General features: G+C 43.9%; 1 long non-coding RNA gene across 1 annotated transcript; it reads left to right on the top strand.

The window, feature by feature from the left end:
• Positions 1–5,960: 5,960 nt before the first annotated feature.
• LOC129137181 (uncharacterized) lies at positions 5,961–10,062 on the top strand. Its single transcript, XR_008539433.2, has 3 exons — positions 5,961–6,104; positions 6,909–6,964; positions 8,596–10,062. It is a non-coding gene; the product is annotated as an uncharacterized LOC129137181 (long non-coding RNA).
• The last annotated feature ends 7,547 nt before the right edge of the window (positions 10,063–17,609 follow it).

Below are 17,609 nucleotides of genomic sequence, written 5' to 3'. Positions count from 1 at the left end.
ATAATGTTAGTAAATAATCTTACCTTTAAAATGTTAGTCAAAGATAGTTTTTGTCTCTCCTCTCATTTTTTTTTTTTTGCTTTTGTATGGCTTTTTTCCCTGAAAAGTCTCATGTAATTAACCTGATCTGTTAGTTTTTTTCACTAAGTATTTTTGAAGCTTTATAATTAATGAAGTGATCTTGTTATAAAATTACTTGTCAGAATTTCCCTAAATAGAAATATTAATGTGTTTAATTTACTTTTCTGTAGATCACAACCTAAATGCAAAGTGGTCCTGCTACTCTCGGCACAATTGTTTTTGATTGTGATCTTTAGTATTATCACCAGAGGGGGCGTCAAGAAAGACTATTTGTGTAACATATTCAAGATGTTACAGAAAGGCACCCTTGTGAAATAGGGAATAATTATCACAGGAATTTAAAGAAGTGTAATTCACAAAGCGGTTAAAAAATAACACCTTGTTCAGCCTGAAGCAGTGTGTGGAAGGCAGAAAGAATATGCCCCACCTCCAGGGCCTTTGTCACAGTGTTGGGGACTAATTGCCTTCAGAGATGCTTTAGTTCTTTTTGATCACCAACCAGACAATCTAGTTCTCCCCTAGGAGTTGTTGCTCTGAATTATTCCTCAGTGCCAAATGTTTAATTGGTCCTAGATAATGGGTGAAATGTACAAGAGTGAAATCTAAAACTGGTTTACTAAACACAAGTATTCCTAGATTTTTTTTGTTCATTTTAGTTTTCTTAACCTACATTAAGGAGTACAACATGATGTTTTGATATAATTATTTCTAGTGAAGTGGTTCTTATAATCAAGAAAATCAACATATTCATTTTCCCACATTATTACCCTTTAAATACAAGTATTTCTAATGGAATCTTCAGAATCTTACAAGTAGAGCCATTTTAGAAGGCAAGAAGTTTTACCTGTTGAGCCATACATCACTGATAGCCATTTCTCTTCCCTGTCTACTTTGTTTGAACTGTTGTTCAGTAGAAATCACCTTAGAAACAATGGTGCTTCTTTAGAACGATTTTAAAATTATAAATCCTTACAACAGGTATGCTCTTACACATGTTCTGTGTGAAAACACTATTTAGTGGGTAATTTGGTTTACTCTCAGGGCAAGTTTTTAAAAACTGCAAGTTATTAAGAATCATTTAAGGAAAAATGAAATACTAAGCATTTGTCTTTGCTATCTTTACAGATCGAATAAGAAAATAGCAATGATCAGTATCAGCTCTTTATGGAGAAAGAGCAGGTGAAATATTTTCTCAGCGCTCTTCCTACAAGGCGAGGTCGAGAGTCACCTTGTGTTGAAAATCTTACTAGTATAGGACTCAACAGAAAATATATTCCCCAAATGCCCGTAAGAATTCCTACTTCAAACCTCAGACTTCAAATAACTGCCAGAACTACTTGACTGAGGTTAGTTATATGACCGTTTCTCTTTAGGGTTTCATTTCTCTAGCATAATTCTTGTTTATAATTTGGTGAAATACTGAGTTGTTCTGTTGACTTTTGCATGTGAAGTAAAGATCATAATTAGCTGTGTTAACACAGAAAGGAAATGGGAACTTTACATTTTTTTAATTCCCTGGAGCTCTCATTTTCAAGAGATATCCATTTGCTAAATTTATTAAATAAATGTGACGAAACTGACACGTTTGAAATGTCTTTAAAAGCAGCATTAAAGTTAGGTTTTAGAAATTGCATGTTATTGCCTGATAACTGATGATATACTTTGAGATGCTTTGGCTTACTCTCTAATTGATTGTAGTTTAGCTGTGGTTCATACCACATTTTTTTTCCTTTTTTTGAGGCAGTGTCTCACTCTGTCACCCAGGCTGGAGTGTCTTGGTGCCATCTCCACTCACTGTAACCTCCACCTCCCGGGTTCAAGTGATTCTCCTGCATCAGCCTCCTGAGTAGCTGAGACTACAAGCACCCAGCATTACACCCAGCTAATGTTTGCATTTTTAGTAGAGACAGGGTTTCACCATATTGGCCAGGCTCTTCTTGAACTCCTGACCTTGTGATCTGCCTGCCTGAGCCTCTCAAAGTGCTGGGATTACAGGCATGAGCCACCGCACCCGGCCCATGTCACTTTTAAAGTTTCTTTGCACCAGCCAGGTGCGGTGGCTCATGCCTGTAATTCCAGCACTTTGGGAGGCTGAGGCAGGTGTATCACGAGGTCAGGAGTTCAAGACCAGCCTGGCCAAGATGGTGAAACCCCATCTCTACTAAAAGTACAAAAAAAAATATTAGCCTGGTGTGGTGGTGGGCACCTGTAATCCCAGCTACTAGGAAGGCTGAGGCAGAGAATTGCTTGAACCTGGGAGACGGAGGTTGCAGGAGCTGAGATTGCACCACTGCACTCCAGCCTGGGTAACAGGGCAAGACTCCGTCTTGAAAATAAAAAAAATTAAAAAAAGTTTATTTGCACCATCTCGATTCTTCCCACCCATAATCACAACTGAATGATTGGCATCCAAACACTTTGCCACATATGGATGTTTATTATTTAGTAGAATCCAAAATAATTGCATTTTATGAATTAAACAAAACACTAAAATGTTCATTTCCATCTTTATGTTAAAAGCTTTGTGCTTGGCCAGGCATGGTGGCTCACACTTGTAATCCCAAAATTTGGGGAGGCCGAGGCAGTTGAATCACCTGAGGTCAGGAGTTTGAGACCAGCCTGGCAAACATGATGAAACCTGTCTCTAGTAAAAATACAAAAATTAGCAAGGCGTGTTGGCAGGCATGTGTAATCTCAGATACTCAGGAGGCTTAGGCAGGAGAATCACTTGAACCCAGGAGACAGAGGTTGCAGTAAGCCAAGATCATACCACTGCACTATAGCCTTGGTGATGGAGACTCTGTCTCAAAACAAAACAAAAAAAAGGTTTGTGCTTTCCTTACATAAGAGTACATCTTCTGACTATAAAAATCATGGAAGAAAAGCTAGGAAATACTCTTCTGGATATCATATTTGTCAATTAATTTATGGCTAAGTCCTCAAAAGCAATTGCAAGAATAACAAAAATTGACAAGTGTGATCTAATTTAGCTAAATAGCTTCTGCACAGCATGAGAAACTATCACGGGATTAAACAGACAGCCTAAAGAATGGAAGAAAATATTCACAAAGTATGGATATAGCAAACGCCTATTATCCAGAATCCATAAGAGACCTAAACAAATCAACAAGCAAAAAATAAATAACACCATTAAAACTGGGCAAAGGACATGAACAGACACTTCTCAAAATAACACACGTAAGTGGCCAACAAACATTAACAAATGCTTGCCATTGCTAATCATCATAAAAATGCCAAACAAAACATCAGTGAGATACCATTTCACACCAGTCACAATGACTTTTGTTAAAAACAAATAATAAATAAAAACTTAAAAAAGGATGTTGGGGAGGCTGTGGAGAAAAGGGAACACAAACCGTTTGTGGCAATGTAAATTAATTCAGCTACTATGGAGAGCAGTTTGGAAATTAAGAACTAAGGATGACTGTTGGATGCAGCAACCCCATTACTATACTAGGGGTATGCCGAAAGGACAATAAATCATTGTAACAAAAAGATGTATAAACATGTATGTTCATTGCAGCACTATTCACAATAGCAAAGACATGGAGTCAATCCAGGTACATCCAAGGTACATTGAAAATCCAAGGTAGATTGGAAAATTCCATATATACCATGGAATACTATGCAGCCATGAAAAGAACAAAATCACGTCATTTGCAGCAACATGAATACAGCTGGAATCCACTCTCCTAAGAAAACCGACGCAGAAACAGAAACCAAATATCTCATGTTTTCACTCATGTGGGAGCTACACATTGGGTGCACATTGTCATAAACATTGGAATAATAGACACCGGGAAATAAGAACGGGGAGGGACAGAGTAGGCCAGGGTTTAAAAACTACTTCTTGGGTCCTATGCTCACTACCCGTGTGATGGGTTTAATTGTACTGCAAACCTCGGTATCCCTCAATATGCCTTTGGAAGAAACTTACAGAGGTACCACGTTAATTTAGAATACAAACTAGAAAAAAAAAGAAAAGTTTACTATAAGTAGAGAACAGAAATTTCTTTTTAAGATAAAATTTATTGAAGTAAAAAATGGATTAAACTTTTATAAAGGGCAGAGTTTTCTAAGAATTTCAAAGCAATGCATTCATTGCAAAAGATGGCCTCAATTACTTAATCTTTTTTTTTTTTTTTTTTTTTTTGTGAGACAGGGTCTCACTCTGTCACCAGGCTGGAGTGCAGTGGTGCAGTCTTGGCTCACTGCAACCTCCACCTCCTGGCTTCAAGCAATTCTCCTGCCTTAGTATCCCAAGTAGCTGGGACTACAATAGCACATCACCACGTCCAGCTAATTTTTGTATTTTTAGTAGAGATGGGGTTTCCCCATGTTGGCCAGGATGGTCACGATCTCCTGACCTTGTGATCTGCTTGCTTTGGCCTCCCCAAGTGCTGGGATTACAGGTATGAGCCACCATGCCTGGCCATTGTTTAACCTTTGTACTAATAAAACACTATCTTTCTAAAATCATGTATATGCAATAGATCAATATTAACTGCATTTTTTCAGATTACTCTAAACAGCATTACACATATACATCCTCTGTTATCTAAACTTAAAATAAGTAGAAATTTTATTTTATTTATGTGATTATTTTTCTATTTAAGCAAACTTCAAGTTATGTCTAGTCACTAAAAATACTAAAGGCCACATTTTGTAAGTGATACATGATTTTCATGATAATGTTTCTTGTTTAATTTAGACATTATTATTATTTTTACTTATTTTAGATGGAGCCGGACTGTGTAGAATAAATAATTAGAGAAACAAAGAGAAGTACGTTGCCAAAATTTATTAATTAAATTTAGGTTTATTTTAGAAATAAAGTGTAAAAAGCAAATGGCATTCCTTTTCATTCTTGGGTTAGTAGATACTACATCAACATTTTTTTTCTTACACACATCTAATGAAAGATGTGAAAACAGAAACTTTCATAGAGAAGACTGTACTTATGCACCATAAATTCATCATGTTCCAAAGCTTAAACAGTTCCCAAGAAGTCTGTGCATCTCTTTTTCACTGGCTCTACACTTTCTTAAGTTTTGCCATCCTCATGGAACTGTCAGCCAGCACACCGAAACGATTCTCAGAAAACAAAAGCATCATCAGGTTTTCGGGGTTTCAGTAGAGATTGAAGGCCAACAGACCTAAGACTCATTCAGAAATACTTAGCTGAGCAATAATCCTTCATAAGCAGTCACTTGACAGGTGACATTTTAAATCTCCTGTCATTTACTGTGTCATTGGCTTACACTTGTTCTCAGGAAAAGTTCCAAATTTTTCACCATGAAATAAAAACAGCCATGTCAAAGTAATTCTTGTCAAGTTACTCAGCCTTGTCTCTCACCAGTTACTGCACTCTGCCCTTTGCTCTAGCACCAAACTGGATGGAGTGGAACTCTGCAGGGCTCTTCCTCACCTCAGGCTCTTTGCCTTCGCCTCTTCCCTCTATCTGGGAAGCTTTTCCTTGTCCTTCAGGTATCAACCTATGTTATCTCCTCCACCAGAAAGCCCATGATATTGACATAAAAGTGGGTAGATGTCCCTTCTGTGTGTTCCAGTAGTGCCCTGCTGTATACCTGTCATGGTATCTATGACTCTATATGGACATTGCCTGCCTGTCTGTTTTTTAGGTTATAGTTTATGACTGTTGAGAGGTGGACCATGCCATCTTCATCTTGTAATTCCAGTGCTGGTTCTAGTACCTTAGCATGTGGCTGTTGATTACATGAATGAAGAATGAAAAAGCTCTGATATTTAAACACAATTAGAATGCCATGTGTAAATTATTAAATAGTAATTTTGTATTGTAAATGTACATACATATTTCTCATTCTTATTAACTCTGATAAAGTTCTCAAGTCTTTAGTTTTTAAACTTACACTTAGTTAATTGAAGTGTTTTAGGTAAAGAACATAATTCTTTATTTTTCTTTCCAGCTGTTGCTGTATTGGACACTTGCTCCCATCTACTTTCTTCTCTAGAATCCACTGGTAAGCCACATCTAATGAAGAGAATATTTAACCATAAACTCTTAAGGAAAAATTGTATAATGATTTAAAAGATTATAAAACTTTATTACTGGGCTATTTACACATTTTAATTGTTTCTCATAAAATATATAACATTACAATATTTACTGAAGTAGGATATTTTTGTATCATATATATGATGATAATTTATAGGGTATTTTAAATGATGTTTTTTAGCCTCCTTAAGTTTTAAGTGGATCTTGCAAATGAAAACCAGTATTATTGAGTTTGACATACTCAAATTGCCCAAATGTCAGCTATTTAAACAACCAAGTCATCATTGATACTTTGGTAAAGGTTAGTAAAGGTCATCGAAGGCTTATTTGCATTTTACAGTTTGTATTACTTAGGAGACTTAAGGAGTACTGCCAGGTTTGTCCATGCTAATGTTACGACTTTCTTTTTGTAGTTCAACCATATTTTGTATGGAGATACTTTGAGGCTCTGTAAATATCTGGTTACTCCTCAGAACCCACTAGATTTAGCATTTCATGGATGACTTGTGTTTGAACAATTATTACTATGATGGTTGCCAGATGATTATTTTCTTATTCTCTTCTTTGTTCTACATGGAGAAATAAAACCAATAAATAAGGGAGAAGGAAAGCTCATGATTCTGATGCTCCATTTCCCCAAGATTAGGCCAGTAGTAGACATTCCAAGCTGACTTTATGTCTTTTTGATTTGTCTCCATTACTCTGTCGGCACTTTTTTACTTTCTGGCAGAAGATGTTCTAAACTCATCTTGTATTTTCTCTGCCCCAGCTCTGGAATGAGTAAATTTTTTTAGAAGCAGAAGTGGAGCCACTGAGGAAGCACAGGTGAGCCCTCCCCAGCCTGTACTCACTGGTCTCCAACAGAAGAACCACTGCCGCATCCACTGAGGTACCAAGAAACTAGCAAAGGGCCTTCTGGCTGTCTGGGGAGAGTCCTTATGTGGTCCCTGGCTGAGCCTCCGAGGTTCTGGATTAGTCTTCCTGTAGCTTCTGTGTTGTGTCTTTAGATCGGGGCTCTGTGGGAAGGGCCCTGGGAGACCCAACAGCACAGGGTGTCTCATCTGCCAAACATCCCTCCCTTCCTCACACTCTGACACTCAGGAATAGGGTAGATGGTGTGTCCAGGCAGTGTCAGGCCACCTCACTGTCTCCTTTGAGATGGGGCCAGAGGGCCTTTGGGGTGAGTGTGGAGCTGGGAACCTGGAGCCTGAGGCCAACTCTCTCTCCCTGTGTCTTGGAGGAAAGGCCATGTCCCAAAAAAACCCCCAGGGCCTGACTTCTGGGCACACATGCAGGGAGGGAGGGTCTATGAGCTGAGGGGGACATTGTAATGAGACTTTGAGCCCCGCTGCTCCGGGGCCAGGTCAATGGACCATGGTCAGAGATGACCTGGTCATCAGGACCTATTCATTTGGGACCTGATCAGCAGGGGCCTGGTTAGTGGCGGCCTCCTCAGTAAAGGCCTCATCAGTGGGGACCTGGCGACCTAGTCATTGGAAGCCTGGTCAGTGGGGAGACCTAGTCAGTGGTGGCTTTATTAGTGGGGCCTGATCTGTTGGAACATAAACAATGAAAAACTGGTTGGTGGGGCATATACAGTATACCACGGGCCTGGTCAGTGTGGGGCCGTAGTGGCTTGGGGCCTGGTCAGTGAGGGCCTGGTCAGAGGGGGCTCGGTCAGCTGGGGACTCGTCCATGGAGAATTGTTCAGTGGGGGGTTGGGTGAGCAGCAACCTGGTAAATTGTGGTCTTGTCAGTGGGAACCCGGTCTTGTCAATGGGGACCAGGTCAGTGGAAAATTGGTCAGTGGGGTCTGGCCCATGAGGCCTATTAAGTGTGGGCCTGGTTAGGAAGACATGGTCAATGGGGACTTGATCAGTGGGACCTGGTCAATGGAGGAGTGGTCATTAGGGGCCTCATCACTCATCACTGGGAACCTGGTCAGGGGCAGTTGGTCAGTACCTGGCCTGCTGGCCACTATGTGACCTCAGGCAGGGGGGTTGTCTGTGGAGCCTCCTTGCCTCCATCTACAGGGAAGGTGAGTCAGGGCACCCTGGAGGGTGGCTGGAAAGAGAAGGTGAGAAGATGTGTTGAATCCAATACTGCCTGGCAGACCTACAACTTTACAAATGACCTGTGTTCCACCTAGAGAGGGTGCCAGCCCTCTCAGCATTATGCAGTGCCCCTCCTCTGTCTGCATCCCCAGGACCACCATGGGTGGGGAGGGCAGAGATTGGGGAGCACCTATAGAGTCTCTAATGCTCTAAGGTGACAGTGATGAGGACCTGGGTGCACCCATGAGTGGAGAAGCTAGGCCTGTCCAGAGAAGCAAGACAAACACACACATACACACACACACACACACAGGCACACATGCATACACAAATACATTGCATACACACATGTCAGTTCAGGGGATAGAGGACACTGACTCTGGGCCCTGTTGACCCAAGCAGGCTCCCATGGTGGTCGGTTGTGTCACCCCACAATGTCACTGTTGCTGAGTCCCCATCGCCTCTGTGTTGTGGAACAGTTAGAGACACACAGCATTGTCTGTGAGTAGCTCTGCGTGAAGGACCATTTTCTAGATGAGAGGCACATCTCAATACAGCTCACTGATCAGACTCAGGTGAGTGGGACCTGCTCTTTTCTCTTCCTCCTGGCTTGGGGAAAGTCACTATCAGGTGGGTGGTTTTGGCCTCCGGGCAGCTACTGAGGGTAATCCCTGAACACTCACTGGCTGCCTGTTCTGTGCTGACAGTCGTCTCATTCATCCTCACAGCAATTCCATTCTGCATCTTTTCTGATCACCTCTGTGACCACCCAGGACAATCCCATCAGGACACTGTCACCAGGCCCAGTCTAGCTCCATGATAACCAAGACACAGGTGCAGAGACAACCGTCCTACATTGTGCCTGCATCTGACCCCCCTCAGTGGGTAGTGACCAGCACAACATGGAAGAAGCCAGGGCAGCATGCAGCCAGCTGCTCTGCAGCCCCAAATGGCTCCTGGGCCTTGGGAAGTCATTCATAAAAGGGAAGCTGGTCACTTTGAGGTCCCTGAAGGGAAGGGTGAACGTGCATCCCAACAGCCCTGGCAGCCAGCACCATGCCATACATCTTCTCACCCAACCTGTGTGACAGAGGCCCCCTCCTGGGGCACAAGTCCCATACCTAAAGCATCCTGTCCCAGTCGGACCTCATCCTGAGCCCTGGGAGGGGAGAGGCACCATGGGCCCCCCTTCAGCAGACAGGATTACCACCCAGGGGACTCAGCCTTCTGTGGCCCTGGCCAGACTTAGAATTTGGTCCAAGACAAACTTACTCGGAGCAGCTTCTCAGTACCTGGGGCCTGTGCATGCCAGGCAAGGCCAAGCTGGATCAAAGAGCAACGAGCCACCTCTGCAAGTGTGTGCCAGGAGCAGGTGGAGAAGTCACCAACCTCACCCACTCAAGGAAACAGGGATGGCCAGTTTCCCACAGTCTGAGTGACCACCACCTGACAGCTGATGGAGTGGAGGCCTGAGGAAAAGCAGATGGCACTGGGGCTCCACCTCCAGGGCAGAATAACTGATTTACCCTGACTGGCAGGGAGTGACGTTGGTGGCTGGTCCACTGGCTCCTGGCACACCCTTGCAGAGGTGGGTGGTTGCTCTTTGAGACAGCTTGGCTTTGCCTGGCATGCACAGGCCTCAGTGCAACAAATGTGCTGCAAATAGAGCCACATAGAGGAAACGAGCAGCAGGCTCAGAAGTGGGGTGTGTGCTGCCTTTGGGGCTCCAGTCCAAGCATCAGGGCTTCTACAGCACTGTGGGCTTCTCGGGTGCCAAGAGGCAGACCACAGGCCATCTTGAGGAGGACTCTGGTAAGAGCTTCCTTGTGTATGTGGATGATGTCCAGAATGTTGGCCTGGTGTCCCTGAAACAGCACTAACAGGTCCATGACTGGGTCCAGGTCCCGCCTGGGCTGATGGGCAAAGAGCTCACTGACAGTGTGGAAGGCATCTATGGTGAAGTGGATCTATGTTCAAGTGCAGAAAGGGCCCAATCTTGTAGATGAACCACACAGCCAGCTTCTGGATGCAGGTGCGGTGCCACATTTTTTGTCAATTCCTGATGTGCCCCACCAGCACTGAAGAGATAGCCTGGAGACAGGGCAAGAGGAAGGCTGAGAAGGATGAGATGGTGAGTGCCAGATTCTTCCTGGCCCTGAGCCCACCCCAGTGTGACACTCAACTTTTAGGAGTGGGAGAGCAAGACTGACGGCTTCAAGTGCTTCACCAAGAAGATGGACAACAGGGCACTCAGCTCAACTTCACAGCCAATGAGTGGTGACAGGCTTTGAGAAAGAGCATCACAAGCCTGCCAGTTCTTCTTCAGCCTCAGCCAGGCCTTGGAGCTGGACCAGGCCATCCACTTCAGTATAGATGCCTTCCACTCTGTCAGTGAGCTCTTTGCCAGTCAGTCCAGGAAGGACCTGGACCCAGCCATGGACCTGTTAGTGCTGTCTCAGGGACACCAGACCAACATCCTGGACATCATCCACATACACAAGGAAGCTCTTACCAAAGTCATGGAGAGCAGGCAACATGTGGCAGAAGGGAAGACAGAGGTGCAGAGGCGGATGACGTCAGAATCACAGGAACAGGATTTCTTTGGCCACTTTGGCTGAAATTCACCACTTCCATCCAATTCCAGTGAGAGACATGGACTCACAGATGCAGCATTTCTTGCAACAAGAGATACTACTTTTTCAAAAAGTCACCCAGGAATTGATAGTGTTGAATGACTCGATACTCGATCGTGGACGGTTTCCAGCTCAAGGATACTTTCTACAGCAGAATAATAACACTAGCAAAGAGCTAGTACAAGGATGGTTTTGTGCTCAACTGAAATCCAGCTGAATACAGAATTGTATAGGAAACAGTTAATATGGTGATAGAATAGAAACAGTAGCAATCGTGAACTAAATCATACTATGAATGCCTAAACTACTGCTGTAACTTTTGGAAAAACGATAATACCACTTTATTGCTTTTCGAAGTATGAATATTTTAGTGTATATGCTCTAGACCTCAAACTCTATAAAGAGTCTCAAAGAAGTTGGCTGGATAAAGCCTGCTGTGGATGTCTTTATATTCAAAGATTGGTGATGCAATTTGAATATGTGTCCCCACCGAATCTCATGTTGAATTATATTTCCTAATGTGGAAGGTGGATCCTGGTATAAGGTGACTGAATTATGAAGGCAAATTTCTCATGAATGGTTCAGCACCATGCCCTTGTACCATCCTCACAATAATGAGTGACTTCTCATGAGATGTGGTCACTGAAAACTCTATATCACCTCCCTACTCTCCGTGTTTTCCCCTTGCCATGTGAGACAATTGATTCTTTCTTTGCCTTCCATGATTATTGAAAGATTTCTGAGGCCTAGAAGCAGAAGCACTGTGCTTAGAACCATGAGCCAATTAAACCTCTTTTTCAAAATAAATCATACAGAAAATGGCAAATGAGGACAGAAGCATTGCTATAAAGATACCTGGAAATGTGGAAGCAGCTTTGGAACCAGGTAATGGACGGAGGTTGGAAGAGTTTGGAGGGCTCAAAAGAAGATAGATGAGAAAACCTTTGGACCATTTTAGAGTCTGGTTCAATGGTTGTGACAAAAATCCTGACAGAAACATGGACAGTGAAGGCCAGGCTGAGGAGGTCTCAGAGAGAAATAAGAAGCTTTCTGGAAAATGTCTTCCTTTTGGATATGGAAAGCTTACACAATGCCTGCTTTTTATTTCAGAGACTCATAGGCAAAAGAGACTGTAGCCTTGACCCAGATGAGACTTTGGACTTTGTAACTTTGAGTTAATCCTGAAATGAGTTAAGACTTTGGGAGACTGCTGGCAAGGCATGTTTGTATTTTGCAATGTGAGAAGGACATGAGATTCATCGGGTCAAGGACAGAATAATACGGTTTTTGTCTATGTCCCTACCAAAACTCATGTGGAATTATATTTTGTAATGTTAGAGGCAAGGTCTAGGTGGAAAAAGATTTAGTCATAAAATGGTGCAGGTAGATACTTCACGAATGATAAAGAACCATCACCTTGATGCTATCCTCCTGATAATGAGTGAGTTCCCATGAGATCTGGTTGTTTAACAGATCTCATCCTCCTGCTCCTGCTTTAGGAGACATCTCATTGTCCCTTGGCTTTCTGATATAATGAGGAGGCTTCCTGATTCCTCCCAGAAACAGAAGACACTATACTTCCTTCACAGCTTGCAGAACCATGAGTCAATTACACCTCTTTTATTTACAATAATACAGAAAAGTAGAACTGCAGAGAGGAGCTGTGAAATGCCTTCAAGGCCTTTTTCCCTTTGTTTTGGCTATTAGCACAGGGCTTCTTTATATGCAAATTTCTGAAATCTTCTTGAATGTTTCCCCTTAAATGGGATTTTTGTTATGGCTACATAGCCAACCTGCTATACAGATTTCTGAAAAAGTAGAAGCAGGCTCAGTAGTGGGTAGCAAACAAAGATTGGAAGGGTTTGGAGGGATTAGATTATGACAGGGAGTGGGAGGGAGTGATTTAATCATGGATGGGTGGGGGTGGGTGTGGAAGGGAAAAAGGGGTGGGCAGGGTGGGAGGGAGTAGACTGGCTGTACGGTGGTGGGAGGGTGGTGGGTAGTAGGAAGGGGTAGTAGCCTGCTGCAGAGGCAGAGTCTCATGGAAAATCCCTACTACGGAAGCGCACCTGTGGCTTTGCAGGTTTGAGCCCCAATGGCTGCTCTCATGGACTGGACTAGTGTTGAGTGCCTGTAGCTTTTCCACACGGAGGGTGCAAGCTGTTGGTGGGTCTATGTATCTGGGGTCTGGAGGATGGTGGCCCCCTGCATGGGGGCTCCAAGTCCATATTTTCCTTCTGCACTGCCCTAGTAGAGGTTTCCCAAGAACGCTTCATCTGCAGCAGGCTTCTGCCTGGAAACAATGGGAGGTGGGGGTGGGAGGCAGATCCTTCACCAATGGTTAGGCAACATTTTCTTGATGCTGTCTTCATGATAGTGTGTTCTCATGAGATCTGGTTATATAACAGGGGGTGGCACCTCTTTCCTCTCTCAGTCTTTCTTCTACCCCTGCCATTTGAAACATCTCATTGCCCCTTGGCCTTCTGGTATGATTGGAAGGCTTCCTGATCTGATCCTCCCAGAAGCAGAATCCACTGTGCTTCCTTTACAGCCTGCTGGACCATGAGCCAATTAAACCTCTTTTCTTTATGATCATGCAGAAAATTAGTACTATGAAGTGGAGCCATGAAATGCCTTCAAGGCCCTTTCCCCTTTGTCTTGGCAACCAGCACTCAGCTTCTTTTCATGCAAATATCTGAATCCTTCATGAACTTTCCCCCTGAAAATGGACTTTTCTGTTTTACCACATTGCCAGGCTGTGATAAAGATAGCTGACAATGTAGAACCAGGTTCAGAAGTGGGTAAAAGACAGAGGTCAGAAGAGTTAGGAAAGCTTAGAAGACAGCAAGATGAGGAAAATATTGGACCACTATAGAGAATTGTTAAATACTTGTGATAGGAAGGCTGACAAAAGTGTAATCACTGAAGTCCAGACCTAAAAGTTCTCAGATGAAAATGAGGAATTTCCTATGAACAAGAGACAAGATTACATTTGATTGGCCTTAGCAAAGAAGCTGGCTGCACGGGGACCCTGCCCTGGAGATCTGTGAAACTATGAACTTGGGGGTGATGATTTAGGATGTATCTGGTGAAATGAACATCTAGGCAGCATAGCATAAGAGGTGTCCTGCCTACATTGAACAGCTTGTGTTCTTATGGGTGACCTAAGAAGTGACTTCAAGTTGGAACTTCAAGTGGAGATCTAAAGTTTGGAAAATGTGGAGCCTGGCTAAGTGGTCAAAAAGAAAAGCCGATTTTGAGGGGGAAAATTCAAGAAGGCTTAGGGTATTTGTATAAAAAGGAACCCAGTGCAAAAAGCCAAGACAGTGGGAAACCGGCCTTGAAAGCATTTTAGAGATGTCTGCAGCAGCCCTTGCTGTCACAGGCCCTGGGGCCTAGGAGAAAAGAATGGTTTCCTAGGCCAGTCCCATGGCCCTGCTGCTGTGCTCAACCGCAGGACACTGCTGCCGGCATCCGTGCAGCTCCAGCATCAGCCATGGCTGAAAGATGCACAGGTACAGCTTGGGTCATTGCTTCAGAGGTGGCTCAAAATCTTGATGGTTTCCATATAGTGTTAAGCCAGTAGGTGCACAGAGAAAGAGATTAGAGGCTTGGGAACTCCCATCTAGACTCCAGAAGATGTACAGAAAATCCTGGATGTTCAGGAAGAAGCTTTTCCAAGAGGCAGAACTTCATGGGGAACCTCTACTAGAGGAGCAAAGAAGGGACCTATAGGGTTGAAGCCCCCACACTGGGAGGCATCATTCTCTAAAACCCAGATTCATAGACCCACAAACAGCTTGCACCCTCAGTGTGGAAGAGCTATGGGCACTCAACAACAGCCCTGTCCATGAGAGACAGCCACGGAGGCTGAACGCTTCCAAGCCACAGGTGCAGATCTGCCCAAGGCCTTGGGAGCTCAGCCCTCACAGCCCTGTGCCATGGATATGGGACAAGGATTCAAAAATGGTGATTTTGGAGCTGTAGCATGAAGTGACTGGCCTGCTGGGTTTTGGACACTTATGTATCCTATGAGTCACCCACTGCCTGTACAATCATTGTACCTTGGAAGTAGTAAACTTGCTTTATAATTCACTGGCTCATGGGCAGGAGGGACTGTAGACTTGTCTCAGATAAGACTCTGGGCTTTGTGCATTTGAGTAAATGCTGGAATGAGTTAAGATTTGAGAGACTCTAGGGAAGGCATCATTACATTTTGCAATGTGAGAAAGACATGAAATTTGGGGGACCAGAGACAGAATAATAGGTTTTGGCTCTCTGTCTCTACCAAAGCTCATGTGGAATGTTAATGCAAAATGTTAAAGGTGGGGGCTGATGGAAGGTGATTTAATCATGGTGGAGAGTGGAGGTTGGATGGTTGGGGGCACCGGGAGGGTGAGGGGGATTCTGGGGTGGAGAGGGTTGGAGGGAATCGGGGGTGGGGAGGGTTGGAGGAGATTGTGGTGGGGTTGGGGGTGAAAGGCAGGGGTGGGGGTGGATCCTTCCCAAATGGTTAAACACCATCTCCTTAATGCTGTCCTACTGATAGTGAGTTCTCTTCATGATTTTGGAGCTGTGAGATTGAATGAACACTGACGTACTGGATTTTGGATGTCCATTGGGCCTGTGGTCCCATTTGTGTTATTTTTTTTGGAAATTTCTTCCCTTTGGATTGAGAAAGTTTACCCAGTACCTGTACCATCATTGTACCTTGAAAGAAACAAACACCCTTTTAACTTCAGGGACTCATAGGCAGAAGAGACTGTAGACCTGTCTCAGATGAGACTTAGAACTTTTTACATTTGAGTTAATGCAGGAAGGAGTTAAGCCTTTTGGAAACCTTTGAAAAGGCATGATTGTATTTTATTCTGTGAAAAGGATATGATATTTGGGGGGTCAAGGTCAGCATAATATGATTTGGCTGTATGCCCCTGGAAAAACTCATGTGGAATTGTAATCCCAAATTTTGGAGATTGGGCCTGGTGGGAGATTATTTAATCATGGATGGGACGGGTAGGGGTGGAAGAAAAAAGGGGTGGGTAGGGTGGGGAAGAATAGCCTGGCTGTAGGGCGGTGGGAGGGTGATGGATAGTAGGAATGGGGAGTAGCCTGCTGCAGAGACCGAGGCTCATGGAAAACTTCTACCAGGGCAGTGCACCTGTGGCTTTGCAGGCTTTAGCCCCCATGGCTGCTCTCATGGGCTGGGCTGGTGTTGAGAGCCTATCACTTTTCCATACTGAGGGTGTGAACTGTTGGTAGGTCTATGAATCTGGGGTCTCAAGGATGGTGGCCTCCTGCATAGGCAGTCAAAGCCCTTATTTTCCTTCTGCACTGCCATAGTACAGGATTCCCAAGAGCCTCTGCCTCTGCAGCAGGCTTCTGTCTGGAACACTAGGAGGTGGAGCTGTGTTGCGGGGCGGATCCTTCACCAATGGTTAAGCACCATCTTCTTGATGCTTACCTAGTGATAGTAAGTTATCATGAGATCTGGTTATTTAACGGTGTGGCACCTCTTTCCTCTCTCAGCCTTGCTCCTACTCCTGCCGTATGAAATATTTCATTGTTGTTTTCCTATTGGTATGATTGGGAGTCTTCCTGAGTCCTCCCAGAAGCAGAAGCCACTATGCTTTCTTTACAGCCTGCAGAACCATGAGCCAATTAAACCCCTTTTCATTATGATCATACAGAAAATAAAGTACTGTGAAGTGGAGCTATGAAATATCTTCAATGACATTTCCCCATCGTCTTGGCTATTAGCACTGGACTTCTTTTTAATGCAAATATTTGAAGCCTTCTTGAAGTTTCCCCCTGAAAATGGACTTCTTTTTCTTCTACACTGTCAGGCTGCAACAAAGATAGCTGAAAATGTAAAGCAGGTTCAAAAGTGGGTAACAGCCAGAGGTTGGAGAGTTTGGAGAGCTTGAAAGAAGACAGGAAGGTGAAAGAAATTTTGGACCATCGTAGGCACTTGTTGAATAGTTGTGATTAAAAGGCTGGCAGAAGGATGGACAGTGAAGGCCAGGCTTAGAAGGTCTCACATGAAAATGAGGAGCTTGCTGGGAACAGGAGTCAAGGTCACTTTTGTTTTTTCCTTAGCAAAGAATGTTGCTGCACGATGCCCCTAACCTGGAGACCTGTGAAATTTTGAACATCAGGGTGATAATTTAGAGTGTATTTGGTGGAATGAAATTTTAGGCAGCAAAGCTTAAGAGGTTTCCTGTCTGTGTCGAACAGCCTGTGGTCCTATGTGTGACCAAAGAAATGACCTCAAGGTGAAACTTGTATTTAAATGAGAAGGAGAGCTTAAAGGTTTGGATAATTTGAAGCCTGGCCAAGTGGCCAAAAAGGAAAGCTGATTATCAGTGGGAAAGTTCAAAAAGTCTTCAGAAATGTGCATAAAAAGGAGTTCAGTGCTGATAGCCAATACAATATTGAAAAGGTCTTGAAGGCATTTCAGAGACTTTTGCAGCAGCCCTTGCTATCACAGGCCCTGAGGCCTGGGAGAAAAGAATGGTTTCCTTCTCCAGCCCCATGGCCCCGCTGCTATGTCCAACCTCAGGACACTGCTGGCTGCATTCCTGAAGCTCCAGCTCCAGCCTTGGCTGAAAGATGCACAGGTACAGCTTGCATCACTGCTTCAGGGGTGCAAGATTCAAGGCTTGGTGGCTTCCACATAGTGTTAAGCCAGCAGCTGCACACAGCACAAAACTAGACGCTTGCAAGCCTTTGTCTAGACTCCAGAGTATGTACGGAAAAACCTGGGTGTTCACACAGAATCTTTTC

This window comes from Pan troglodytes, chromosome 16 (assembly GCF_028858775.2).
Source record: "Pan troglodytes isolate AG18354 chromosome 16, NHGRI_mPanTro3-v2.0_pri, whole genome shotgun sequence".
Classification (NCBI taxonomy): domain Eukaryota; kingdom Metazoa; phylum Chordata; class Mammalia; order Primates; family Hominidae; genus Pan; species Pan troglodytes.
Note: the sequence above shows the minus strand (reverse complement) of the source record. Positions and strands in the feature narration are given on the sequence as shown.